The sequence below is a fragment of the Lygodium microphyllum genome, chromosome 29 (assembly GCF_053477565.2).
Source record: "Lygodium microphyllum isolate KBCC chromosome 29, Lygodium_microphyllum_v1.1.10, whole genome shotgun sequence".
NCBI classification, from domain to species: domain Eukaryota; kingdom Viridiplantae; phylum Streptophyta; class Polypodiopsida; order Schizaeales; family Lygodiaceae; genus Lygodium; species Lygodium microphyllum.
Window position 1 is genome coordinate 10,237,105 of NC_141163.1, and position 27,945 is coordinate 10,265,049.

The window sequence follows — 27,945 nt, forward strand, 5'->3', positions numbered from 1 at the left end:
TACTTCTCAGCTTTTGGATCCAACTTGCATCTCAACTCATCTGGCACATGAACATAGGCAATGCAACCAAAAATTTTCAAATGAGAAATATCTGGTTTCCTACCAGTATACCTCTCCTCTAGAGTCATTCCATGTATTGCTGCAGTAGGAGTCATGTTCATTATGTAGACTGCTGTAGCAACTGCTTCAGCCCAATAAAAATCTGGCAGGTCTTTTTCATTGAGCATGGCACGAGATACCTCTCTAATATGCATGTTTTTCCTTTCTACAATTCCATTTTGTTGTGGGGTATAACTACATGAATATTATTGCTTTATGCCATGCTCCTGCAGGAACCTTGCAAACTCATTTGAGAGGTACTCTCCCCCTCCATCTGACCTTAGGCATTTTATTTTCATACCTGTTTCTTTTTCAACCATAGCTTTAAGAGTTTTGAAATGCCCAAAAACTTCACTTTTCTTTTTCATAAAATACACCCAAACTTTTCTCCTATAGTCATCAATAAAAGTGACAAAATAATGACAGCCTCCAAGAGATGCAGCTTTAGTAGTCCACACATCAGAGTGGATTAATTCCAATGGCTTCGTACTCTCTTGAACATGTCTAAGAAATGGTTTCCTTGCCTGTTTTCCAAACTGACAGGCTTCACATACCTTATGCATTTCTGCAACCTTGAATTTTGGCAATCCTGCAACAATATTTTGGGACTGCATTGATTTAAGTCACTGTACATTAACATGACCAATGCGTTTATGCCAGATATCAATATCTGCAACTACACCGGTCCCATGTGCAAACATTGCTGCACTCAATTCAGGCATGTCTGCATCCAATGTAAACATTCTACCCTTCTTCTTTCCTTTTGCTATCAAGTGACCTTTATTTTTCATATCCTCAACAAAGCATCCATGGGAATTAAATCTGATACACAAGCCCTGCTCAACCATTTGACCAACAGAAACCAGGTTCTTGGTAATATTCGGAACATGAAATACATCCGACAGGTATTTCTTTTTTCCAGCCTACATAGACAAATGAATATTTCCAATCTGCACAATAGGATGTGCAATATCATCATTAGTCTTCACAAATCTTGGTTTTTCTATTTTCCTTGCATCCTCCATCCATTCTACATGACCTGTCATGTGGTTTGATGCACCTGAGTCAACATACCACACATCGTTGCTTTCTTCTGCACTTGTCACAGAATTGGTCATGTGCTGCACCATAAACAAATGCTCATTTCTGTCATTACCCTGTCTACTAGAAGATGCATAATTTCCTTGTTGCAATTTTCCATTCATGATGTCATCCTGCTTTTTATAGCAGTCTTTAGCCATATGACCAATTTTACCATAGTAGTAGCATTCAACATTATTGTTTGCATTTTGGTCTCTTTGCCATCCACCATGACCTCTTTGGCTCCCCCTGCCTCTAGAGTTACCACGTCCTCCTCCATAAGACTCATTTTCTTGAGTTTGCTCCATATTCTGATTTCTACCACGGCCTCCAGATCGGCCTCCTCTACCTCTGCCTCTACCTCTTCCACCATTTGAGTAGAAGACATCTTCTTTTGAAGTTCCTCCTGAAGAAGATGCACCACCACTTCTCTGCTCCTCAGAAATTAGAAGAGCAATCAACTCCTGAAAATCAGGAAATCTTTCACGGATGGAAATGGATGTTTGGAACTGTGCATAATCCTTTCCTAGACCATTCAAGGTCACGGAAACTAAATCATCATCTTCCACTGGTGACCCAATGGAAGCAAGTGCATCCGCAATCTTCTTCACCTTCATGTGGTAGTCATTGATGCTCATATTTTCTCTTTGCACATTATACAACTCTTGCTTGAGCTGCATTTTCCTGGCTTGCGTATTTCTGCTATACATTTTTGACAAAGTATCCCATGCCTCCTTTGGCGTACTTGCATCCTGAATATACACAATTATAGAGTCTGAAATACTGATAGACAGCCAATACATAACTTTCCTGGCTCTCTCATGCCATGCTTTAAATGCCTACATTTGTTGTTGATTGAAAACATCAGGAAAAACTCGTTCTTCTTCATTTCCTGCAACGAATTCCCAATATCCTTTTTCCATAAGGAAATTTGTCATTCTAAACTTCCATGCTTGGAAGTTGTTCTTGTCAAGCTTTTCAATGACAATCTGTGAAAGAGAATCAGATCCCATTACAGAACATTGCAAAAAATTCTGTTACTGCAAGGAACACAACTTCGGCCTCACAAGGGCTAATCTGCAAAAGTGACGAAAGTGGTATTTGACCACATAGTCACTTCCTAGTGACGATTTTGCATCAACAGGCAACAGGGATGATTCTGTAACTCCCAATGTCTCTGCGCACATGTATATGATGTAATTTCTACATTAACTTTTCATCGACCTGTAGAACAGTGGTCACACAGCATAAAATAGGGCATTTTCCTGAGTGCGTGCAGAAAACTTCCGCCTCCAAAACAGGCCTCAAAATGGCCTCAAAATCAAAAAAACAGGGTCACCGTAGGCTAAAGCCCTCATCCGCAGCATATACTGCCCTCTTGGTTCACCGCCAAGGGCGTCTCAACCTGAGACAATGCACTCTTGCAATTTTCGGTTGTGCTACCTGCAGAGATCTGCTCCCAAAATAGAAAATGAAAGCAACACTGCTTCTCTTACCAGAACACCGCGAACTTGGTTTGCTTTCTTGAGCTCCTTACCACGAACAAGGCTCTGATATCATGTCAAGATTGTGGGAGAGAAGGAAGGAGTCTCACTTTTGCTTTCTTGCTTACACAATGGGGGAATACACACAAGGGTGGAGGCTGAAAATAGTTTTCCTCTTCTTAGTTGTGTAAGCCAAAAGAACTCTAGTACATAGAAATAGAAGAACCCTATATATGGGTCTCAAACCAAACTCAACTAACTAAGGTGGCATACTAACTAAGCCACAAACTAGAGTAGATAAGGATAGCTGTCATCTAGCTATTATTCATAGGCGGTGTAGATATCTCAACAGAACGCGCATCCAATACCGCTCATCCTCTGGGCATGGGATATACTTGGTCAAGGGCCCATAGGGCTTCTTGACCTGAGCATTCTCCTTGAGCATAGTAGAGATGGCGTCTAGGTCGACTGGTGAGGTCTCCCAAGTGTCCATCTCTATTCTTACGGTGTCCGTTCTATTGCCAAGAAAGATCAAGCGGTTACCCCAATCTTCGATGACTCTAGCGTTGCGCATCCAGGGTCGGTCTAATAGGACATCGTAGTCCACTCCCTTCATGACTATAAAGTCGACAGAGAACTGGATACCTGCGATCTTCACTCGCCAATTCTTCAGTACCCCGAATGGCTTTACTCTCATACCATTTGCTAACATGACATTAAACCTAGCAGCTTCGACAGGCGGGTTTCCCCAAGTTTGAAGCACTGCGTAGCTAAGCACACTAACCCCAGCTCCCGTATCTACAATTCCCTTTCTTGCTGTGTCACCCAGGGCTAGTACCGGCAAGACCGCATGCATCTCAGAGCCTTCCCAAAAGGCGTTGACGTGCAAGGATTTAGGCGTGGAGTGCAGCGTCAAACTTGGCAATTGCGTTTCTGCATCCTGGTCTTGAGGATCTGCCGTGACCCGCTCTTGTGATCCTTCGACCCACTGCTTAAGATCTTGCCATAGGGTAGGATGCTGCTTAAGCAGATCTCCCAGGCTAAGTGTTACAGGGGTGGTCACTAGCGTGGTCAGGAGATCGTTAGATACTCGTCCTTCCCCTAACCTAGATTGTCCGGGCCAATGGTTGTGGTTGATCTGTGGCTCTGTCGCATCTAGGCTTGGTCTTAGCGGCACTTCTTGTGGTGCGGTTTCCTCTATGACTTAGATTGAGGTGGTGATATCGGCGTGCTTACACTAGAGAGGTCATCAATCTCGTCCTCTACAATGGGCTTAGTGTCTTTGAGGTAGTGTTGAGCCTCCTTCACCCATTCCTTCACCTTTTCTATGGCCTCTAACTATCGCTTTGGATGCGGGTATTCCCCTACCTTAGCGCTTCCCTTTTTGGCTGTCTTAGGGGCTGAAGTCTTTGCCTCTGCATCTGAAACCTTCCTTTCTGCAGGCAGAGTCATAGCACTCTCAGTTTTTAGTGTGACTTTAGCTTCCGATCTCTTCTTTTTCCGCCTGCAGCTTTTCTTCCCTATGGAGGTTGCGTCAAGATTGCTAGGTCCTGGCAGAGAGATGACGGCCTGCTTCATTTGGGCTCGGGTCATGACCCGCAATGGAATAGGTGTGGCCTCCCCATTGAGGTTTTCGACACCAAACAGCCCCAATGGGACAGATGGCAAGTTGGCTAAGCTAGAGGATGGCTTTTGCTTTAGGCAATCCATGAAAAGATGGGTGATTCTGCACTCTGCGCACCTTTGGTCAGCCTTGTCTCTATTTTGCTGCTCTCTTTCAGGGCAGCATGATGAGACATGACTGGGGTGACCACAAGTCCAACAAGTGACTGGGTCCTGCGGCTGCCCTCCTAGGCCTCTACCTCATCCTCATCCTAACACCATCACCGGCACGGGTCGATAATCCATGAGGACTGCATTGGCCTCATCATCATGCGAGACGTAAGGGTATATGTAGGTCTCTTCATCATTCAACTCCTCCACGTAGTTTCACGTAAGGACCAGGCGATTTAGGAATGCCTGTAGGATTTATGTCCATTCTAGGGACGGCTGGTTTCATATCATTAGGCGCGGGAAGAGCCAATGGGGCTCCTCTTCCGAAGAATGGCTGCGGCCTGTTCGCTAGGTAAGGCTGGCCGTAGGGTTGCAAGTATGGAAGTCTTCTTGGTAATCTACAATGCGCGACATCATGGCCAAACCTACCGCAATTAGCACAAGGCCTTGACCTAGGGTCTTGACACTCGGCCAGCAAGTGGTTTTCACCACAGTATATGCATTGGATGTGTGGGCACATTGGTCGTCTCAACATGTCTTGCAACTTGGCTAATTCCATCTTGACCTCAGCCAAGCCATGGTCTGTCTCGGTGGCCTTCCCCTTATCTTGGGATGATGGGATTGACCACTCACTAGAGGCAGACGTTCTTTCTGAGCTTCGCGGGTTGGTCTCCTCTAGATTTGAGCTCCTGGAGCTCCGCTCTTTCAGTTGATCATCGACTCTGATGGCTTCCTCAAACACTCTAGCCACTGCGTCCCGATGTAGCTTGAATTGCCTACCAAAGCCTTATACAACTCCTCGTCTCGAATTCCGCTCATGAATACAGTCGAAATTGCTCTGTCAGTCGGCCGCTCGCCTAGAGGGATTCTCTTAAAGAGACTCCTCACATGGGTCACGTAGTCGCAGATATCCTCGTTCTCTTTCTGCTTGACGTTCATTAAGCGTACTAGCAGGTTGTCGGAGTATCCGGGCTCGGCAAATCTCTTGATGAAGAGATCCTTGAGGTCATTGAAGTTTGCTCACTCTACAGCATCTAGGCTCATATACCACGTCCTACCCTTGTCGCCTAGGCAAAGCCCGAATGCTTGCGAGCGTTGAGTTTGATCGTTGAGGCCATTGGCTTCGCAGACTTGCTCAAATTGCTCAACAAAGTTGTATGGGTCGTCATGAGGTTGGTACTTATCGAGTTGCTTGGTAACAATCAGTATTTTGGCCTGGATTTTTGAGCCTTGGTTTGCCCCTAATCCTCCGAGCAGTGATGTCGCTAGTGCAGTGGCACTCTACTCTACTGATGTATTATCGAGCAGCCGTTTCATGAGAAGCTCGCTCAATGTCAAGTCTCCCTCTAGTGCTCTCTCATGGTCCGTTCGGTTTCGGCCAGCCAAGTTCAACACTCGCTGCACCTCATGCAGCTCCATGCTTTGCCTTTGGCTCCTAGCCTGTTGATCCCTATTGTACTCAGCTATTCCCTGCAATGCCTTGCGGGCTAGCCGTCTCTCCTCCTCTAGATCTGTAATGATTGCGTCTATTGTCCTGTCACGGTGCTTGTACCGGGCGTGCGCATCATAACTGCTCACCAGCTGCTGAATAGCGTCTGGGAATACATTCAAATCGAGCTCCTCACTAGACTGATGGTTGGAGCTCTCTTCCGTCATGGTCGAGTTCTCGCGCTCCACTATGCTGTCGATCAGGTTGAATAGACTTGACATATCCTCGTCGTTGGTACTCCTTGCTTGGTCCTATTCTGCGCTTTGATAGTTTGTCTATGTCGGTTCTCTCCTGCTGGTGGGTTCCTTGAGTGGTTTTATCTGGGTGAGTTCTTTGACTTATTGAATACAGTCCTCAATTATTGTTCACTCAGGGTGTGTCTTTTCTCGTGCACTTGTGGTCAATCAGGCTTTCAGCTTCCTCATGTGTACTTCAAGTGCGGAATTCAATGTGAGTGCAGTAACAATCTCTATATACTTACGCCCTCTTGTCTCGTCTCGGGCCTGATAAGCTTCGTTGCTCAAGTCCTGGTCGTTCTAGCGAGTTCTAGGGTTTGCGCTACTTCTTGCTGTTCCCTAGGGGGTCGATCACAGGTCCTCCGATTGGATTTCCATTCTCAACGCGTCACGTCGCTGGGGAGTGCTCCAGCACTGTCCTCCTATCCCTTGGTCTTGACTCCTACGTCGAGAACTACCTACAAGGCGTTCACTATGTTGTCCTGGAGCGGGTTGCGCTTCCAATCAATCATGGAGGTCTATTTTTTATGTTTCCCTCCTTTGTCTTTTTGCCCAAGGGTGTGTCCAATTTTGAGAATCGGACGTCCGATTTACCAATGGTCCGATTCTAGGAATCGGACGGGTGGATCCAAGTTTGAGCTCTCCGAGTCTCAGAATCGGACGGGGGTTAAGTGTCTGATTTTTGAAAATCGGACTAGTGGTCCGATCGGACCAGAGGTGTGGTCCAATTGCTAACGTGTCCTAATTCTTGAGTCCGATTTTCTCGATTGGACGATCGGGCTAAGCGTCTGATCGGACGACGTTGGTCTGAGTGTCCGAGTGGTCCAAGTCCCAAAATTGGACGGGTTGGTCCGATCGGACGGTTGTCTGAACGTCCGATTCTCAAAATCGGACACTGAATCGGGTGGCCGATTCCGCCGACCCGAACGCACTTTCGAGCATAAATTCGTCCAAAATCTTAAGATATCTATTATTATAGGCTACAAGATTCAACAGGAATGATGCTGGAGTGATGGGAAAGAGATCTATATACCTGGGGATTGCCGATAGCAACGTTAGTCCTTGCACTGATCGATCGAACGGGTCGCCCAAGCTCTCTCTCTCTCTCTCTCTCTCTCTCTCTCTCTCTCTCTCTCTCTCTCTCTCTCTCTCTCTCTCTCTCTCTCTCTCTCTCTCTCTCTCTCTCTCTCTCTCTCTCTCTCTCTCTCTCTCTCTCTCTCTCTCTCTCTCTCTCTCTCTCTCTCTCTCTCAGTTGGTTGCAAATGAGGATTCCCTTGCCCTTAAAGAACTTATAACCCTACTGAACATTACCCGGATGTTACCGATCACTCTCCTTGCGATTCCTACACATTCAAATGAGCATTTCCTCCATTTTTTGCCTGTTTCCCTGATTTTCTCCCTGTTTTACAGCAGCAAACCCTATGCCTCTCGGGTGCAATTTCCTACTGTTAACCTACTCTAAATGCAACACAAATCAAAAGCAAAACACTGACTAATTTCTCCATATTTTCCAATCATCAAATAACCAAAATATCCCAAAATACTTACATGTTTTGAATATCAAAAACACCCAAACTTCCTACCTATCTCAAGCTCCGTTTCGGGGATGAATACCCTACTTCGATGCTCGATATGAGGCGTGCAAGTGCTCAAGCTTGAATCCATTTATCCCGGAAAACAGAACCAAAATGTGGGAGCTTTCACTCAACCACCAAGATCCACGGACCGCTTATTATTTCAAGCGTTCCAAGTGAGCTCTAATGGCTATCTCTCACCTAGCCAACGCATCGTCGATCCTACGAGTGTAGTGAGCTTACCTTGATGCTTGATCGAGTACCCTCCTCTCTCTTGCACTTCGGTAGCTCCACGATTCTTGATGCTAGCTCAAGCATCCTCAAGCCTCCTCCATCTCCAAGCTCCATCCTCCATAGCCACGCGCGCAAGAGAAGAGAAGAGAAGAGAAGAGAAGAGAAGAGAAGAAGGGAAGAGGAGATGGTGAAGAGCTTCACCCTCTTGATCCCTCACTCCCACACAAATCACTCCCTCTCTCAAGAACACACACAAGCAAGAAGGAGAGAAGAAGAGAGGAAGAAGAAGAATCTTTTTGCCACACACCAAAGAATGAGCTTCTCATTCACTTTTCAACTTTATATTCAAAGTCCTAAATCCTTTTTGGGCAGTCATCCCCTTTTCCCTTTTTTACATGGCCGGTCGTAGCCTAGGCCCTTTTTCCCATTTTCCACCATTCTAATTTATCATATTCCCAACTAATGCGTACACTTTGCACAAGAGCAAGCCTGGCGCTCTCTTACAAGGATCCAGGGGCGCTTCCACATTTTAATGGTGCGTCTTTTACTCTTTTGTTGTCTCGGGGTGACACTGAGACTTTCTGAGGGTCGTGCCCGAACATTTAAATTTGCAGGGTCTGGATACCGATCAAGGCGCCTTTTTCTGCTTTTATCCTGCGCCTGTTTTGCTATTTCTTTTTTTTCATTTTCCGCTCCTCTATGCTGCGGAAAACACGGTAATAGAAGGGAATTGTGGGAGTTAAGTATCATTTGAATTTTGATTTTATGTACATTCTAGTTTTATGTACATTTTAGCATATAGGATCCATTTGATTTAAGTCTTAAAAAAGGCAATAGCATGGATTATCCCGATGCTACCTTAGCAACAAAGCAATACATTAGAGTGAAATCATGAAAAGGGTTGTTTATGCACATCCACACTAATTGATTTATAAGTTTACTTGGTTGAGCACCTGTGTCATTCACTTTGCATCTATATTTTCATACATGGTATTAAGAGAATTATTTCATAAATGTATAGCATTTGATTTCAAAAAATTGACCCACTATGAGTGTGAGGTTCCCTGAGCTGTAGGTCTAGTGTTATCATTTGCTTTGCGGGGATTGATATGGTAAGAATTATATTATCTCCTAGAATGTTTTACTAAAAGAGGAGACTATGTTGTGTATGTGCTTTATGTTGAAACGGCACATGGTAAGGCTAATCCCTAAGGTATAGGAGAGCTATAGTGGAGCCACAATGATAAGTTAGGGGATGCTCCCTTCGTTTGTGTTACGAGGTGCTAGCCACCATTATGTTTGGTTACTCCCTATGCTTGGAGTCAGAAAGGACATCATTTTGGACTACAATCTAGAAATTTTATCTACAAACATATTCTTTGGATAAATTAGTTCATCTAGCTATACGCTCCTGGCCACAAGGTCGTGGGGTTGTTTAGGTGAGTTTAGGAGGCTCGGCTAGATCCCTAGAGCTAGTATCAATCCCATTTTTTGTCTCGATAGGGATAGAGGCTTGAAATCTACAAAAAAACTCCTTTAATTTCTTGGCATAAGCTTGAGCATTCTCATGAGAATCTTAACTTGTCACATTCAGAATATGCAACCTATATTGACCACCTCTCTCTGGGTAAACTCTCTTCAAAAGGCCCCATAAAATAGATCTATTGTAGTTATGGTTCCGGCTTCCAAGCTATGGTACCACACCGCAACTCTTCCTTTCAAAGTCATATTGAAGAATGTCATAAGATGTCCTTCATCTAGATTGGACAATTAAACACTAACTTTTGGAATCCAGTAATATAGAGTTTTGCATCCTCCTCTATTAACCCATTAAAAATGGGTAAGTGAAAACCAAGTGCTAGTGAGTCCACTCTCCCTACAAGTATTGCAATTGGTTGTGCCATCATGGCAATCGGGTTTACTCTAGGAGTTTCTACTAGAGGTGTTTCACTCCCACTTGAAGTAGACTAACTTTTCACGGAAAGGGGAAGACTAGAGCTTCCTCTTTCCCCTAACAGATTGACTAGAATATTAATTGGGTCAATAAGACCTCTCACTCTTAGCGATATTGGATTGTTGCGCTTGGAAGAATGCCTCCTAATGATCTCTGCTCTCTGTCTAGCCCTTTCAACTCTTATTTGTTATTTAATCTTAGCTTGACAGTTTCTATCAGGATATATTGGATCTATCTCCACCCTTTTTGGGCTACACTAACTAACTTGGTCCTTATTGGTTGAGGTTCAAACATTGCCACTTATTAGCAGCTCCTAGTAAACGCACCACCTATCTGGACATAAAACTAGCCGAACACTAGCTCTAAGGCTCTAGCCAAGGCTCCTATATTCTCCAAACAACCCCCACAACCTCGTGGCTAGGAGTAGTTGGATAATGTGAAATGGTCTATCTATCAAATGCATTTGTAGACATGAATTTCAAACTATATTCCAACGTATTGCACATCCCGACTCCAAGCAAAGGGAGTTTCCCATAAAGAGGAGAGAGAAAGATTGAAATTTTAACTTTTCATAGCGTCCATCAAATCTCTTATTGTTTCTTGTGATATGAAGTGAAAAATTCAGGGACCTCAGCCCCAAAAGGAAGAGGCATGATTCAAATAGCCACAAAATGTCATTTTTTAATCAAAAATGGGGTGCCAAAAAAATGGTTTCCCCCCTCCCCCCCTTCATTCAATCTTCCTGCCTTTTGGCTCTCTTAATCTTGATTAACATATAACTTGTAAGAAAACTAGTGCGACCCCATCGCGTTCACATTGTTTAGAAGTGGTTTTGATCCAAACGAAGGGGCAAACGACCTCAGATTCACAATTTGACCACATGAGTGGCTTCTTGTTATCAAAAACTATTATTTGGCCTTTGTCACTTGCTTTTCAGCTTCCGGATTAGGTAGTTGCTTCATAACGCTAAACCTTATGGCCATTAAATGAACAATCAATGAACAAACACTTATGTTGGATTCATGGTGTCGAAATGCACCTAGGAAAACTCCAGCTCCTTGATCCATGATCAACAAATTTTTTGCCAAAAACGCCCCTTTTACAAATCTCATGCCACTTTTGCATGTTAAATTCGGCCCTAAAATCATCTCTCACTTTGTCTTCCACAATGGGTGCATCTTGTGTAGGGTCTGGTGGATGTGGGTGTGGGGTTGGGGCCGGAGAATTAAATGAAACTGATAATGGCATATCAGGCCAGATAAACCCGTTCCGGATGGGGTGGGGGGTAAAGTCAGGTAGCAAGAGGAGAGGGAGGTAAAGGCCAGGAGTGGGGAGTAGTGGAGGCTTTTGTGCTAAAGCTAGAGATCCATGTAGGCCTAGCACAAATGCTGTAGTATTTGATAAGCATATAGTCGGCCATTAGGAATTTGAAGTAGTAGGTATTGAGTCTCGAAGCCTACTGGAGCCGATCATGCTCCACTCTCACCACTACGAGCTACTGTAATAAAAACTTAATTTGTTTATCTTTCTAGCTAGCAGTATCCTTGAGAGAGTACATGTGCGTCATATGCGCTTGGATGCTAGGGCCTTTGACTACATCAATCTCCCCTTTAGTTGCTCCATTTCGGCACATAGCTTAATGTCGAGTTCCGTAAATTCCGCCTCTCTACATTAATTAATTGCTTTTGCCTCCTCCTTGGACTTCCTCACCAAGATGCACTTATTCTTGATTACGGTAGGAGAAAGGGAAGCCTAAGCTTGAGTGCAGGGTTCACGATCACCTGATTAGAAGACATCTATCCTTGTTGCATGGTCCAGTCCAAGTTTTTTTAGACTCCGAGTGGGATGTGCTTTATGATGTGCTTGACCTCACCATCAGTATTTGCTAGGAGTTGGCTGTGATCATTTCACAGAACTTCAACACATTCTAGTGTCTCATCTCACTATTGCTCAAGGGCCTTGTAGTGCTCCATGAGCATGAGCCATTTGGGATCTTGAGAGGAAGTGTTGATGGTGAAGTGGAGAAGTCTTTGACCGGTGTGCTTCACTGGGGAGCTTCATCATCTTTGATGATGGTCTTCCCTTTGCTAATTGCAGGTGGCACGATGGTGGTTCTAGGCCGTGCATATGGTGTTTGCAATGTCAAGATTGTGGGAGAGAAGGAAGGAGTCTCGCTTGAAGCTTTCTTGCTTGCACAATGGGGGAAGACACACAAGGGTGGAGGCTGAAAACAGTTTTCCTCTTCTTAGTTGTGTAAGCCAAAAGAACTCAAGTACAAAGAAATAGAAGAACCCTATATATGGGTCTCAAACCAAACTCAACTAACTAAGGTGGCATACTAACTGAGCCACGAACTAGAGTAGATAAGGATAGCTATCATGTAGCTATTATTCATGGGCGGTGTACCAACCGCGTCTGCAACTGACAAGTCGGTGACATAAATATACAACAGTCACCCTGGCGTATCACGAGTGGAGCTCGATATCTCAACACTCCCCCTCGAGCTCAATCCCAATTCCTGCACACCAAGCAGGTCTCTGAACTTGCGCAGCTTCTCTGCGCCCAATGCCTTCGTGAATATGTCAGCTACCTGATCCTCTGTGCTGACATAAACTAGATCAATAAGACCTAGTAAAACCCTCTCTCGCACATAGTGATAATGCACCTCAATGTGCTTTGTTCTAGCATGATAGACTGGGTTATTTGCCAAGTGTATACTACTCATGTTGTCACAATAAATGACAACTGGCCCATCTGTAGACTGATGCATATCATAAAGTAGCTTATGCAACCAAGCTACCTCACATGCAGCCATTGCTGCACCCCTGTACTCAGCCTCTGTGCTCGACAAGGCAACTGTAGGCTGTTTCTTGCTGCTCCAAGTGACTGCAGCACTCCCAAAAGAGAATACATATCCACTGGTAGATCGTCTATCAGAAATACTACCAGCCCAATCAGCATCAGTGTATCCATGCAACTGTATCTGAACCCCAGTCTCATAAAATAGTCCATACTGCAATGTGGACTTCACATACCTAAGTATGCGTCTAGCCGCATCCAAATGTGGTTTCCTTGGAGCCTGCATAAACTGACTTACCAATCCAACAGCATAGCTCAAATCTGGCCTGGTAATAGTCATATAAATCAAACTTCCTACTATGCGTCTATACATAGTAGGGTCTTCTAGAAGCTCACCTGCATCTGTGCTCAGCTTCACATTTTGCTCCAAAGGAACTGAAATAGGCTTACAACCTGTCATCCCATATTTGGACAGCATGTCCAATCCATACTGCCTCTGCAAGAGCTGTATCCCACTTGGTGATCTAATCACCTCAATGCCCAAGAAATAACGCAGCTCTCCCAAATCCTTCATCTCAAACTTCTGCTTCAATAGCATTTTCACATGAAGGATATCTTCATCACTGTCACCTGTCATAATCAAATCATCAACATAAATGACAAGCAGCATAATACCTTTCTCTGTTTTTCTCACATAAAGTGAGAAATCTGCCTTGGAAATCTGAAAGCCAATAGTGACAAGATACTGTCCTATCTTGTCAGACCATGCTCTAGGTGCTTGCTTCAAGCCATACAAGGCTTTCTTCAACCTGCAAACAAACTCAGGATGAACAGCATGCACATAACCTGGTGGCTGCTCCATATAGACCTCTTCTTGCAAATCACCATGCAAGAAGGCATTCTTTACATCCATCTGATGTAAAGACCATCCCTTTGATGCAGCCATAGCAATGACTGCTCTTACGGTTGCCATCCTTGCAACCGGACTAAATGTTTCTTCATAGTCAATGCCATATGTTTGTGCATACCCCTTGACTACTAATCTTGCCTTGTATCTGTTCACAGAACCATCAGCATTGTGCTTCACCTTATAAACCCACTTACAGCCAATTGCATTCTTACCTTTAGGCAAAGGTACTAACTCCCATGTAGCATTTGCTTCCAAGGCATCCATTTCTTCATCCATGGCTTTCTCCCATTTTTCTTTTCCCATGGCTTGCTCAAAAGATGTGGGTTCTGGTTCCTGTATCACTTTGACCATATATGCATAGTGAATGGCTGTAAATCCATCATATTTCAGCCTATCCACAGGATACCTAGCTCTTGTAGACCTGCGCAAAGTAGGTTCACTCCCAGGTGCTCTCAAAACATCCCTGGTCTTCCTTACTCCAGGTGTAACAATAGAAGGAATACCCAACTCATCATCAATGCTCTGTTCTGAGCCACTGGATTCACCATCCACATAAGAGTGACCTGCATTCACATCAAACATGGGCTGATCAACCTTCTCTTTTCCTTTTCGTGATACCTGCATACCACTATCTGCATTGCTTTGAGAAGATTCTCCTGATCTCAATCTGCCTGTCCATGGCGAAGAATGTGAACCACTGCTAGAGGACGCTCCAGGTCCACTAATATTTTGTGACTGCTGCTGTGAATTCTGTGTAGCATTACCATTTTGTGCATCTTCATCATCAATCACATTTACTAGTTTATACCAGCTACTCATCTCATCAAAAACAACATCTCTGCTCACTGTAAACTTACGAGTAGAAGGGTTATAGCATCTATACCCTTTTTGCTGCAGAGAGTAACCAATAAAGATGCACTTCTCAGCTTTTGGATCCAACTTGGATCTCAGCTCATCTGGCACATGTACATAGGCAATGCAACCAAAAATTTTCAAATGAGAAATATCTGGTTTCCTACCAGTATACCTCTCCTCTGGAGTCATTCCATGTATTGCTGCAGTGGGCATCCTGTTCATTATGTAGACTGCTGTAGCAACTGCTTCAGCCCAATAAAAATCTGGCAAGTCTTTTTCATTGAGCATGGCACGAGATACCTCTCCAATATGCCTGTTTTTCCTTTCTGCAATTCCATTTTGTTGTGGGGTATAACTGCATGAATATTGCTGCTTTATGCCATGCTCCTGCAAGAACTTTGCAAACTCATTTGAGAGGTACTCTCCCCCTCCATCTGACCTTAGGCATTTTATCTGCAAGCCTATTTCTTTTTCAACCATAGCTTTAAGAGTTTTGAAATGCCCAAAAACTTCACTTTTCTTTTTCATAAAATACACCCAAACTTTTCTGCTATAGTCATCAATAAAACTGACAAAATAATGACAGCCTCCAAGAGATGCAGCTTTAGTTGTCCACACATCAGAGTGAATTAATTCCAATGGCTTCTCACTCTCTTGAACATGTCTAGGAAATGGTTTCCTTGCCTGTTTTCCAAACTGACAGGCTTCACATACCTTATGCATTTCTGCAACCTTGAATTTGGGCAATCCTGCAACAATATTTTGGGCCTGCATTGATTTAAGTCGCTGTACATTAACATGACCAATGCGTTTATGCCAGATATCAATATCTGCAACTACACCGGTCCCATGTGCAAACATTGCTGCACTCAATTCAGACATGTCTGCATCCAATGTAAACATTCTGCCCTTCTTCTTTCCTTTTGCTATCAAGCGACCTTTATTTTTCATATCCTCAACAAAGCATCCATGAGGATTAAATCTGACCTGCAAGCCCTGTTCAACCATTTGACCAACTGAAACCAGATTCTTGGTGATATTCGGGACATGAAATACATCGGACAGGTATTTCTTTTTCCCACCCTGCATAGACAAGGGAATTTTTCCAATCTGCACAATAGGATGTGCAGTATCATCACCAGTCTCCACAAATCCTGGTTTTTCCATTTTCCTTGCATCCTCCATCCATTCTGCATGACCTGTCATGTGGTTTGATGCACCTGAGTCAACATACCATACATCATTGCTTTCTTCTGCACTTGTCATAGAATTGTTCATGTGCTGCACCATGAACAAATGCTCATTTCTGTCATCACCCTGTCTACTAGAAGATGCATAATTCCCTTGTTGCAGTTTTCCATTCATGATGTCATTCTGCTTTTTATAGCAGTCTTTAGCCATATGACCCATTTTACCACAGTAGTAGCATTCAACATTACTGTTTGCATTTTGGCCTCTTTGCCATCCACCACGACCTCTTTGGCTCCCCCTGCCTCTAGAGTTACCACGTCCTCCTCCATAGGACTGGTTTTCTTGAGTTTGCTGCATATTCTGATTTCTGCCACGGCCTCCAAATCGGCCTCCTCTACCTCTGCCTCTACCTCTTCCAGCATTTGAGTAGAAGACAGCTTCTTTTGAAGTTCCTCCTGAAGAAGATGCACCACCATTTCTCTGTTCCTCAGAAATTAGAAGAGCAATCAACTCCTCAAAATCAAGAAATCTTTCACGAACTGAAATGGATGTCCGAAACTGTGCATAATCCTTTCCTAGACCATTCAAGGTCACGGAAACTAAATCATCATCTTCCACTGGCGACCCAATGGAAGCAAGTGCATCTGCAATCTTCTTCACCTTCATGTGGTAGTCGTTGATGCTCATACTTTCTCTTTGCACATTATGCAACTCTTGCTTGAGCTGCATTTTCCTGGCTTGCGTATTTGTGCTATACATTTTTGACAAAGTATCCCATGCCTCCTTTGGCGTACTTGCATCCTGAATATGCACAATCATAGAGTCTGAAATACTGATAGACAGCCAATACATAACTTTCCTGGCTCTCTCATGCCATGTTTTAAATGCCTGCATTTGTTGTTGATTGGGAACATCAGGAAGAACTGGTTCTTCTTCATTTCCTGCAACAAATTCCCAATATCCTTTTCCCATAAGGAAATTCGTCATTCTAAACTTCCATGCCTGGAAGTTGTTCTTGTCAAGCTTTTCAGTGACAATCTGTGAAAGAGAATCAGACGCCATTACAGAATACTGCAAGAAATTCTGTCACTGCAAAAAACACAGCTTCACCCTCACAAGGACAAATCTGCAAAACTGGCGAAAGTGGTATTTGACCACACAGTCACTTCCTAGTGACGATTTTGCATAAACAGGAACCAAGGATGATTCTGAAACTCCCAATGTCTCTGCGCACAAGCATACGATACAATTTCTACAGTAACTTTTCACCGACCTGTAGAACAGTGGTCGCACAGCATAAAACTGAGCCTTTTCCTGAGTGCGTGCAGAAAACTTCCGTCTGCAAAACAGGCCCCGAAATGGCCTCAAATCAAAAAAACAAGGTCGTCGAGGGCTAAAGCCTTTCCCGCAACATATACTGCCCTCTTGCTTCACCGCGAAGGGCGTCTCAACCTGAGACAATGCACTCCTGCAATTTCCGGCTGTGCTACCTGCAGAGATCTGCTCCCAAAACAGAAAATGAAAGCAACACTGCTCCTCTTACCAGAACACCGCGAGCTTGGCTTGCTTTCTTGAGCTCCTTACCACGAACAAGGCTCTGATACCATGTCAAGATTGTGGGAGAGAAGGAAGGAGTCTCGCTTGAAGCTTTCTTGCTTGCACAATGGGGGAAGACACACAAGGGTGGAGGCTGAAAACAGTTTTCCTCTTCTTAGTTGTGTAAGCCAAAAGAACTCAAGTACAAAGAAATAGAAGAACCCTATATATGGGTCTCAAACCAAACTCAACTAACTAAGGTGGCATACTAACTGAGCCACGAACTAGAGTAGATAAGGATAGCTATCATGTAGCTATTATTCATGGGCGGTGTACCAACCGCGTCTGCAACTGACAAGTCGGTGACATAAATATACAACGGTCACCCTGGCGTATCACGAGTGGAGCTCGATATCTCAACATGCAAGGCGTGCTCCCTCTCTCCTTACTACTGCACTCTCATGATGAAAAGGGGTTTCATGTCTCCTCTATGTTGCAAATCAAAGTTGAAAGCATAAGAGATTGTGCACAAGAGGGAGAGAGAGAGGGCTCAAGTACAAGAACAAGATCTCGCTTAGTTAGTTGTTCAAGGTACAACTAGTACACTCTCCTCAACTGTGAGTGTGTACCTTGGGTTGTTTATATAGCCTCTGGAGAAAGTTAGGGTTAGGGTTTTCCCTTGCTCCCCTGTCCTCTAGTCCATTTACACCTAGCTACCCTTATCCTCTTTAGTGTAAGGAGAGTTTCCATGCTTACTTCTCAACACCCCCCTCAATGCCAAGTGGCATTGAATAAAGCATGATATGATGCCCCACCTTAATCCACAATGAGATGCCTTTATAAATCAAGCTACAAAAGAATGTCATAGGTAGAGAGTGTTACAAGACTCAAAAGAGTCGGTCATCTGTGGATTGGGAGGCAAAGTTGGCCTCCAATTCCTCGGGTACTTCTGGAACACTGGGACACATACTGGTGATATGCCCGGTCTTTTTGCATTTATTGCACTTCATTTTGTTAGGATATTTCTTCCAGAAATTGCTTACAATATGCCCTTTGTTGTGACAAAAGGGGCACTTAGTAGAAGTTGTATGGACTAACACTTGCTCACGGGAAGTAAATGTTGAAGTCCCTTTAGTATGGTTTCTCTTTTCTTCATCTAGGCAGCAAGACTGGATGGTACTTGCCAAGGTTGGGTTCGGGATATTAGTTAGGGTAGTCGCAAGATCCGGAAAGACCTTCGATGGCAATGGCAACTTCATCATGAATTGGTGCTTGAACAAAGACCAGCTATGTCATGAGCCCCTTCATATGTGAAATAAACTTACTTAGATCTTCTCCTTGTTTGTACTCCAGGCTTAAAAACTCAATCTTCAGAAAGATCTTGGAGTTCTTTCCTATATCCCCATAGAGCCTTTCAAGCTCATCCCACTTCTCCTTGGCAGTGGAGAGTTGGTCAATATGATGAATTAAAGATTCATCAAAATGAAGCATGATGATAGCTTGAGCCCTTTCATCATCTTCTACATCAAGAGGACTGGATGGGTCAATAACTTTGGTCCCTTTTATGAAGGGCCAGTAGCCTCATTCCATCATTTTATATTTTACCAGGACTTGCCAAGGATGGAAATCTTTTCCATTGAACTTGTGAATTTGAGGCCTTACATCTGCGTAGGTCATGGCCATTATAGGAAGGTCTTACCTATTGCCTTGAGCAATGGTAGTGTCTAGTCCTTTACATGTGGCCAAGTACAAACCAAATAGCAAAACTAATAGCCCTACAAATGACAACCAACTTTAAAGCTATAGAGATGAAAAAGGTTGGAAATCATACATATGTAATATCTCAAGATATGAATTTGGAGATCCTGTTCTTTGAACAATCCTTGATTTAAGCTTTACTATTTTTCTAGGTTTCAATGCTGTGAGCTTTGACTGGACTTCAGGCTCCTCCTGATAATGTGGCCTATTAGAGGAGTTCTTGGTGGAGCACGGTTTATCAATAAACTTTATGCTATGGGATAAATCAGAGGAGAGCACAATAACACTCATTTCTTTGATTTACCAGCAGCAACCAAGAAGAAGCATCAGTTGAATGCATTAGTAGTGTTAAGATGCACTCTTACCAATATCCATTCTCATATTCATAATGTAGGTTGATCTTTACACATTTAATATTGTCCACGTTTAATATCCATAGTCAGTTGTTCAAGGTACAACTAGTACACTCTCCTCAACTGTGAGTGTGTACTTTGGGCTGTTTATAGCCTCTGAAGAAAGTTAGGGTTAGGGTTTCCCTTTGCTTCCTTGTCCTCTAGTCCATTTACACCTAGCTACCCTTATCCTCTTCAGTGTAAGCAGAGTTCCCATGCTTACTTCTCAACACTCTACCTCAAGTTGCAACATCTATGGTGACCAAAGTGGGAGAAGGGGCTATTGGCATTTTGCCAAGCTCTACGAGCACACCTTAGGAAAATAGGAGTTAAATTCTAGGTTATAGCATGTTGCTAAAGCAAGGCTTCCAAGCCAGTGGTGAAAGGGGAGGTTGTATGGACAGATGAAGATGATGTTGTGGCATCGAGGCTATCACCAGTTGGAGCAGGAGTTACAAGGGCCAGCTGAGCAGGAGGTTGTGACTAGGCATCGACATTCGAATCACCTTTCAAATGCAACAACAAAGGCTAGGAGCAAGTATTTGAAAGGGTGTCCCAATTTTTCTAGATTACATCTTCCTAGAAATCCCACAGCTCTATCTAGAAGCTAGTCTACAAGCCCTATAGTGTATCCACATTGAGGAAGTATCTGTTCTCAACCTTTTGTGTATGAATGCATACTCCACTACACTGCTCTCTAGAATCGATCTTGGAAGAAGTCAACTAGATCCAATGAAGCTTTGTGATAGGCTTGGAGATGCTTCTGCTACTCTTGAAGCTCCTCCTCCTCCTACAATGAGCCCAAGCATATAGGGTGTTGTTGTCTTGCTACACCTACTATACTTTGGCCTATAGTGCCTTAATCTACTATTGCATCAACAAGTGGCATTAGAGAGCTCCTGCCACATACTTCATTTAGCATAGGGTAGTCTCTACCAAAAACTCTACTAGAATTATGATTTCCTGGGTAGAGGTGAACTATGGGAGCATGGTGGTTTTGGGGGACTATATGGAAAGCAGTCATAGCACTAGTGTTGGTGGACTGGTTGGTGGTCTACAATTCCTCCTCTCTGGGGCGCTTCTAAGCCTCAATAGACTGCTTGAGCTAAACAATGCAAACTAATAAATCTAGTCAAAGATCAAGGGGCCTATTTCTAATATGGTGTAGGGAGTGGCATCTATTGTCTCCAAGATGGCAGGCATGCCTTCTATGGTTATTTGTTGGGGAGATTCCACAAAAGTGCAAGCTATCTCCTTCTGCATAGAATTGGGTTGTCCATATGTGATAGTTTGTGTAGAAGTTTTTGGGGATGAAGGGGAGGGGTGGTTGGCATCAATGATGCAAAGGGAGAAAACAAGGCCTACTATGGTAGGGGGAGGAAATAGGAAGGTGAAGTGGTGGCCACCACCCGCTGCAAGGATTTGGTGTCGAAGGAGAATTGGACCACGCACTTGCACTTAATGCAAAGGCACTCCACAAAAATGCATATCCACACAATGTTGGAGTTATTGGGTAGGAAAGAAGAGGAAGGGAACATTGTGTTAGGCATTGAATGCCTTGGCCTACATGTATAGAGCTTCAAGGAAAAATTTAAGTACCTCTAGCGTTGATTTATGGTGGTCAACGATGGAGCTGAGGCGATACTCGCCCTTGTACACCAAGCCAAAAAGTGCATCCATCTCCCTATTGGAAAGCAAGCTAGGGCCTCTAGTACACCATCCATAGGGAGGTGAAGCCACTTTTGCACACGTTGAGGGGTAAACTCTTAGTCTTGGCCATTGGTGTGAACATGGGGACCTTTGTGCAACTGAAGCAGGAAGGGCTCTACATCAGGGTGCACATGGGTTGTCTCCCATGGAAGGGCAAGGAAGTCATCAAGGCATAGGCTATGCACCCACAGACTGACAAGATTCTTATTCTCTAAGGTGAGAGGAAAGACCTTGTCAAGGCAAAGAATGGATGAGAACAATGCTATTGGTGGTGAAGGATGAGCTATGGTAAGGAAATGACAAGTATGATAGGGTGCTCAGAGCAAGAGAGTCAAAAATAAATGTCACAATGAAGAGAAAGGTGAATAAAATTTTTCTTTTGAGGGGGATGGATGCATGGCAGGTGGGAGGTTTAAATGTAGCCAATGCATGTTTGCCATGTTAGGAGATAGGTCCATAAGGAATAATGAGTGTGGTGACATTCTTGATACATCATATCACCACCTATGGATCATGTAATGGTATGGTGAGGGGTGATTTGATAAGGAATAATGAGTGTGGTACCATTCTTGATACATCATATTGCCACCTATAATAAGGATCATGTAATGGTACAATGAGGAGTGATTAATAAGGGCAACATCACCCATAAGTGGTGGTATTTGCTCACTTTCAATATGGATTTCTACAATCATTGGAGATTTGGATCTTGGTGAAAAGCACACGGAGGTCATGTAGAATCTAATGTGACAAGGTCAGCAAGGCACTCCAAAGTAAGTGGGAAGGGGCACATTAGTCCGTCTACATACTAGTGTACAAGAAAAATCCATTGACAAGTTGTAGAATAAGATTTCCTTGTAAATCAATGAGGTAGAAAGAATTAGTTGCAGTTTTATGGAAGATCCAAAAGGGGTTGCTCCATCTCATTTTTAATTTTCTACAAAGCTTGCCCATCCGAGTGCGAAAGACTAGGATGACTTGCCCATGCTTAAAGAGCCACTTCTTGGAGAGGCAATCCACTTGGTGCCTTTGCCTAGACTAGACTTTTGATATAAGAATACGTTCCTCATTCATCCTTACCAAATTTTTGAGTCAGAAATATTCCTTTGAAATTCTATTGTTTGGCTAGATAGACCAAAGTAGAGTGATCCACATGAAAGACAAAAAAATCGCTAAGTAAGTAGTCCTAAAATTTATTTATGGAATAGATCATTTTGAGGCATTCCTTTTCTATTATAGAGTAATTTTTCCCAATAGTGGAGAGATGTTTGCTAGCATAGAAAACTGGTCAAAACCAACCATTCTCATCTGGTTACATAAGCACACTACCTACTATTGTATCTAAGACATCAACTCACAATATTCGTTCTAGGAGATAGCATATTCCTTATCAAATCAGTCCCCAAGAAAACAATTATACTAAACCTAGAGCATAGGGAGTCTCGCACTTGTCGTGGAACAATGGTTTGAAACCAAGTGTTATGAATCCAAGAGATAGTTTTATTTATACCATGTCGATGCAATGCAATGCAAAGTGGATGACTTTGAATACACAAAAATTTTGCTTAAATGAAATTTACATTGTGAATGTGCTCAAATATTCTTTTCATGATTTTCTTTCACTAACAACTTTGTTGCGATGATAAGGCAGTGCTGAACTACTCTGTGACATTGTACCTCTTAATACTTAAATAAGATCAAACCCTATATGAAAAGTGTAGCAAAAAAATAAGATTTTGAACCATATTCAACACACAAAATCACTTCTCTCCCTACCATTCATGGTTTTGCTTACGATGGGTAGGTTTTAAGAGGTGTTTCCATGTATGTTTCTTTATAATATAAGCAATAAATATGCACTAAAACATACGAATGGAGGTAAACTAAGGCAAATCATCATGCCTTACCTCCATTATACTTGCACAAATATACCTCTAGTTTTTCATCATTTTTCATGCACAAAAACTATTTTTCTCCTAATTTCTTTATCCCAAAACAATTTTTTTTATATTTTTTCTTATTTTCTCTATGTGCAATTATGTGATTTTATATTTTTTAGATTTAAGAAATTCATTTAAACTACACTTCATCATCATATTTAATATCATCCCATATGAACATGATTTTCTCACCTAAAATAAAAATATATATATCATTTTTCCTCTTAAAACATGCATTTCGAGGTTTTAAAAATTAATAACTCAATTATAGACATGGGTTCTACATTTTATGATTTGCAACCCTCAAATACATCGTAACCAAGTTTCAAAAAAAAATTCATCACATATAAACATGATTTGCACCATGAAATGTCAAAAAGAATCCAAATTTTCATTAAAAAAGAGGCATACTACCATTTTTTGTGTTTCAATCTCAAGAATTGATTTTATGGATAGCGACCGAACGTGTCATTGGTCTCCAAACAGCGCTATTCATCACTACTCAACGTCGACATAGTCCCACCTCAATCTAGTTCAAGCTGGGCAACCGATCTCCATCCCAATCTTCTCAAAAGAATTCCCACATGAATAGCCCACAAGAGGAGAGAGAGGGAGGAGAGAGAAAGATTGGATCTCCTTGATCAATCCATCATTTGTAAGGTGAAGGCGGTGATTAAAAGCAAAAAGTGCGAGAGAAGACTGATGTAATCAGTTGCTATGAGTATTCTTCAACTTCCTAGCCCCCCTCCCCCCTATTTCTCATCACCGTAACAAAGAAGGTAACCTTTTTTTGCCTTTTAAAAAATTGTCCCCCTCCCAATCGTGTGAATATGTAGGGGGTTGAGAGGCCCCAAAGGTCACAATCCCCCCTCTAAGTTTCTTTACACTCTTCTTTTTGACTTCATGGTCAGGTAGAGCCATCTAGACAACCGATGACCAAATTGCAATCTAAAAATTTCTACATGACTATCTCGAAGTCCCACACTGCGTAGAATTTGTTCCACTTCATTCTAGCACTTGAAAAAAGTACTAAAAATTCAAGACTACTACAAGGTTTGTCTTCAAAAGCGCTTTTAAATCCCTCCTTCCATGGCTACTTAAAATCGTAAACTGCACCACTTCCAACAAGCTTCTATTTCCACCTCAAAGTAACAAAAGTTGGCACTTTTTTTGGCTTTTTGTTGGGCTTGAAATCCCACTCTCATGTACCTTCTTGGATTCTAGTGATGATCAAGCATTAGAAATGGTATGATCAAGAGACAAAGAAGATCATAGAGAGCCATTATATGGTGTCTACAAGTCAACCACATAGATTATAGGAGAAAAAAAGGAAAGTTTTTTCACTTTATCATCGACTGAATAAGTAGTCCACTATGGACCTATCCCAAGAGCTATCCCTATCCTTAAGGATAAGAAAGCATCAATTTTTGGATGATGAGGAGAAATTTTGCCAACCTATAATCATGTCACTAGAACAGACAATGATAGGATAGGTAAAGTAGCTCTATGATTCCAATAATCCTATGTCTACAACTATTAAGAAAAAGGAAAATGGACCAAGGAGGTCTTTGAGAATAGAGGGAAAAAGAAAGGCTTCAGTTCAAATAGTCATTATAGCCTTAATGGCTAAGGTTATGAGAGAAGTAAAGGAGCCAACAGACTTGGAAGAAACACTACTGCTCTAACAACAGAGAGTAGCTATGCAAATCGAGTATGACAGTTTATTGAAGAATGATATTTGGGAGCTAGTGGATCAACCAAAAAAGAGAAAGGTTATTGGCACCAAGCGGGTCTAGAAGATAAAGTACAAGACTGGTGACAGCTTAGCAAAGTACAAATCCAAAACTAGTTACATAAGGATTTTCATATTTAAAGAGTTTGATTTTTTAGAATATTTTTTTTCAATTTTCATAATCACCACTATTCACATAGTACTTGCAGTGATTTCTCTTAAGAAGTGACCAATTTATTTAAAGGGACATAATCACCACTATTCACATAGTACTTGCAATGATTTCTCTTAAGAAGTGACCAATTTATTTAAAGGGACATTCAACCAACATGTTATTTGCATTCCATTCATGCATTTGATTTCTTTGTAGTCCAAGAATCATCTAGCTTTAGTTCACTTTATTTAGCTATAATAAAATTCATATAGGACTTTCTAATGAGAAAGTTCATTTGCATTTCTGTTGGAAATAGACTTCTCAACTAGGCTCATAGGAATACTTCCTTGTCTAAGTGAAAAAAGGCAATGAACTAAACTCATTTACTCCTATGAGAGAATGTTAGGTGAACCCACTTTGAAGTCATCAATGAGGTCACTAAGGCAACTTGTATCAGCCTATATAAGCAGCCTTTTCTCTTTGTATTTAACAATCTGAGACTCTGATTCTAATGAAGATCATTCTCTGTCACATCTAGTTTGTATCATCCTCTCTTCCACTCTACATAGTCATTTTCTCTCAAATCCAAACATCATGAGTACGTCCAAGTATCATCCTCCATAGCTGGCTTATGAGCTCCTATAGTGGATACGATGTTTTGTGACATGGTATCAGAGCAAGAACTATCCTTAGGTAGGTCCTCAACTCCACATGTAGCTTGACAACTTGTAAGTCATCTTCATCTCATTTACTACTTCTTGAGGTGCAACCCATTAAGAGAGGATTCATGTATCTAGGAATTCTTAGTTCCACATCCCACTAAGTCCACTTGCATCTTACATAAAGCCTAAGTTTAGTTGGTAGGTCAAAATAGCTCATTATCTTCATTTATAGTCTCTTCTCTCTCATCACCATTGCTAGCCTAAGAACCTACCCAACTTGGAGGACCCATACCTTGAGATTTAGGTCAAATCAACTAGAGATCCAAACTAAGAAAGTACAAAGCAACTCAGAGCACACTTGCCTGGTACTTAAGACAACCACATTGCATGCCATTTAACACAGAATTGCTATTACACCCAAATCTGGAATAATTTTCGATGGTCCTAGAATGACCTGCAAATACTCCCTTTGCTAAGCTTTGTTGATGGGGCTTTCATATATCTTTTATAGGCCTCATGGTAGACTTACTCCATCTAGGAGGGCTCTCCCAAATTTTTCTTCTTTAGCTCACATTGAGCAAAATACTCAGAGGAGGTGTTGTGGCAACCATAGCCAAAACTTCATAAAGCTTTCTATCACTCTTCTTTCTCAACCCTAGATTATCTAAAAGCTACTAAATATCATTTTACATCCTTTTCAAGCTTCTTCTCAGTTATTCAAAATACCAATCCACAATGTGGAACACATTAAAAAGAAAAAGATAAGAAGCACAATCAAAAAGTGAACAAGGGAGTTCACAAAAAAATCTAAAAGACAAAAAGAATCAAATGCATGGAGAAAATGGAGAATTGAAAATCCAAAAAAAAAGAGTACTCCTCTAATTTCTTGCTTAACAATTGGAGCTTGTACCAAACTAGAGTTTTTGTCGAAAACTTTCCAAGCGGATCCTATTCAAATCCAATTGTCATTGATTAATATTTCAATTGTTATGTTTTATTTATTTGGTAACTCCTCCATATCTTGTAATCCTAGACAGTATACCAATTATATTCACATTTAGTAATCATAGACATTGTACTAGATGTATTCATATTGTTGTATAATCCTAGACAATGTACTAGATCTATTCACATTGAGTAATATTGAATATTGTACTAGTATTTATGTTGTGTATGCCTAAACATTGTACTAGATGTACTCACATTGTGTAACCTAGACAATGTACTAGATGTATTCCTTTCTATATCTAGAAGTGAGTACCATCTAGCCTATCTTTTGTATCTTTTTAGTATCTTTTATGATCCAAATTTTGAGCGAGGGAGGGTGATGGTAATAAACTCCTCAACTAGTCTCATAGGAATGCTCTGGTATCTAAGTGGAAAAAGAAGATAAACTAAACTCATTTACTACTATGAGATAACGTTAGGTAAACCCACTTTGCATTCATTGATAAGGTCACCAAGGTAACTTGTATCAGCCTATATAAGAAGCTTCTTCTCTTTGTATTTAACAATCTGAGACTGAATCTAATGAAAATCATTATCTGTTGCATCTAGCTTGTGTCAATATATTTCCACTCCACACATTCATTTTCTCTCTGATCCACACATCATGAGCACCACTAGGTATCATCCTCCATAGCTGACATGTGAGCTCCTATTGAGTAGTGCACCATGTTTTCTAACAATTTTATTCTTTCCATGCCTTTAATTCCGCTATAGTTGAAGGATCACTTAGCTCTAGCTCCTTTTATTTACCTATAACAAACTCATGATGGTATTTTTTAATGAGAAAACTTGGCGTGTGGAACTTCCATGAAGGATAGTTATTCTTATCTAGCTTCTCAATGTGGGGTTTCCACTGTTCTCAAACATGACATATCTACCAAACAACAATCAAGTCTTCTACAACCTTGCACAATATGCATACAATCATAAACTAGGTAATATTTTTCTCAACAATACATACAATATAGAGTCTCTTTTCAAATAAACCTTGTGTCTGCTTGCTTTCTAGTAAACATCTCAGAATGTACAAATTTGAAATTTGTAAGATATGCATTTGAGAATAAACAATACAACCTTGATAATGCAATATTTCATGAAGCTGTTATCTACAACCTTGTGGACCTAAAAAGGGATCAAAATGGATTTAGATAGCCAAAAAACTAGCATATAAGCTTTATACACTTATCTTCAATATACGCATTAACTAATTGGACACCAAACCTCACATCAATTTGAGATTCTTACTCTACTATGTGCGCCTCCATTTACAATATTCTAAGTTAAGAATTAGAATTGAGAGAGCTTCTTACATATTGCTTCCTTTGATGAATCCTTGCTTCTCATTCACTTCAGCCTCCAAAAGAGCCGCTTATAA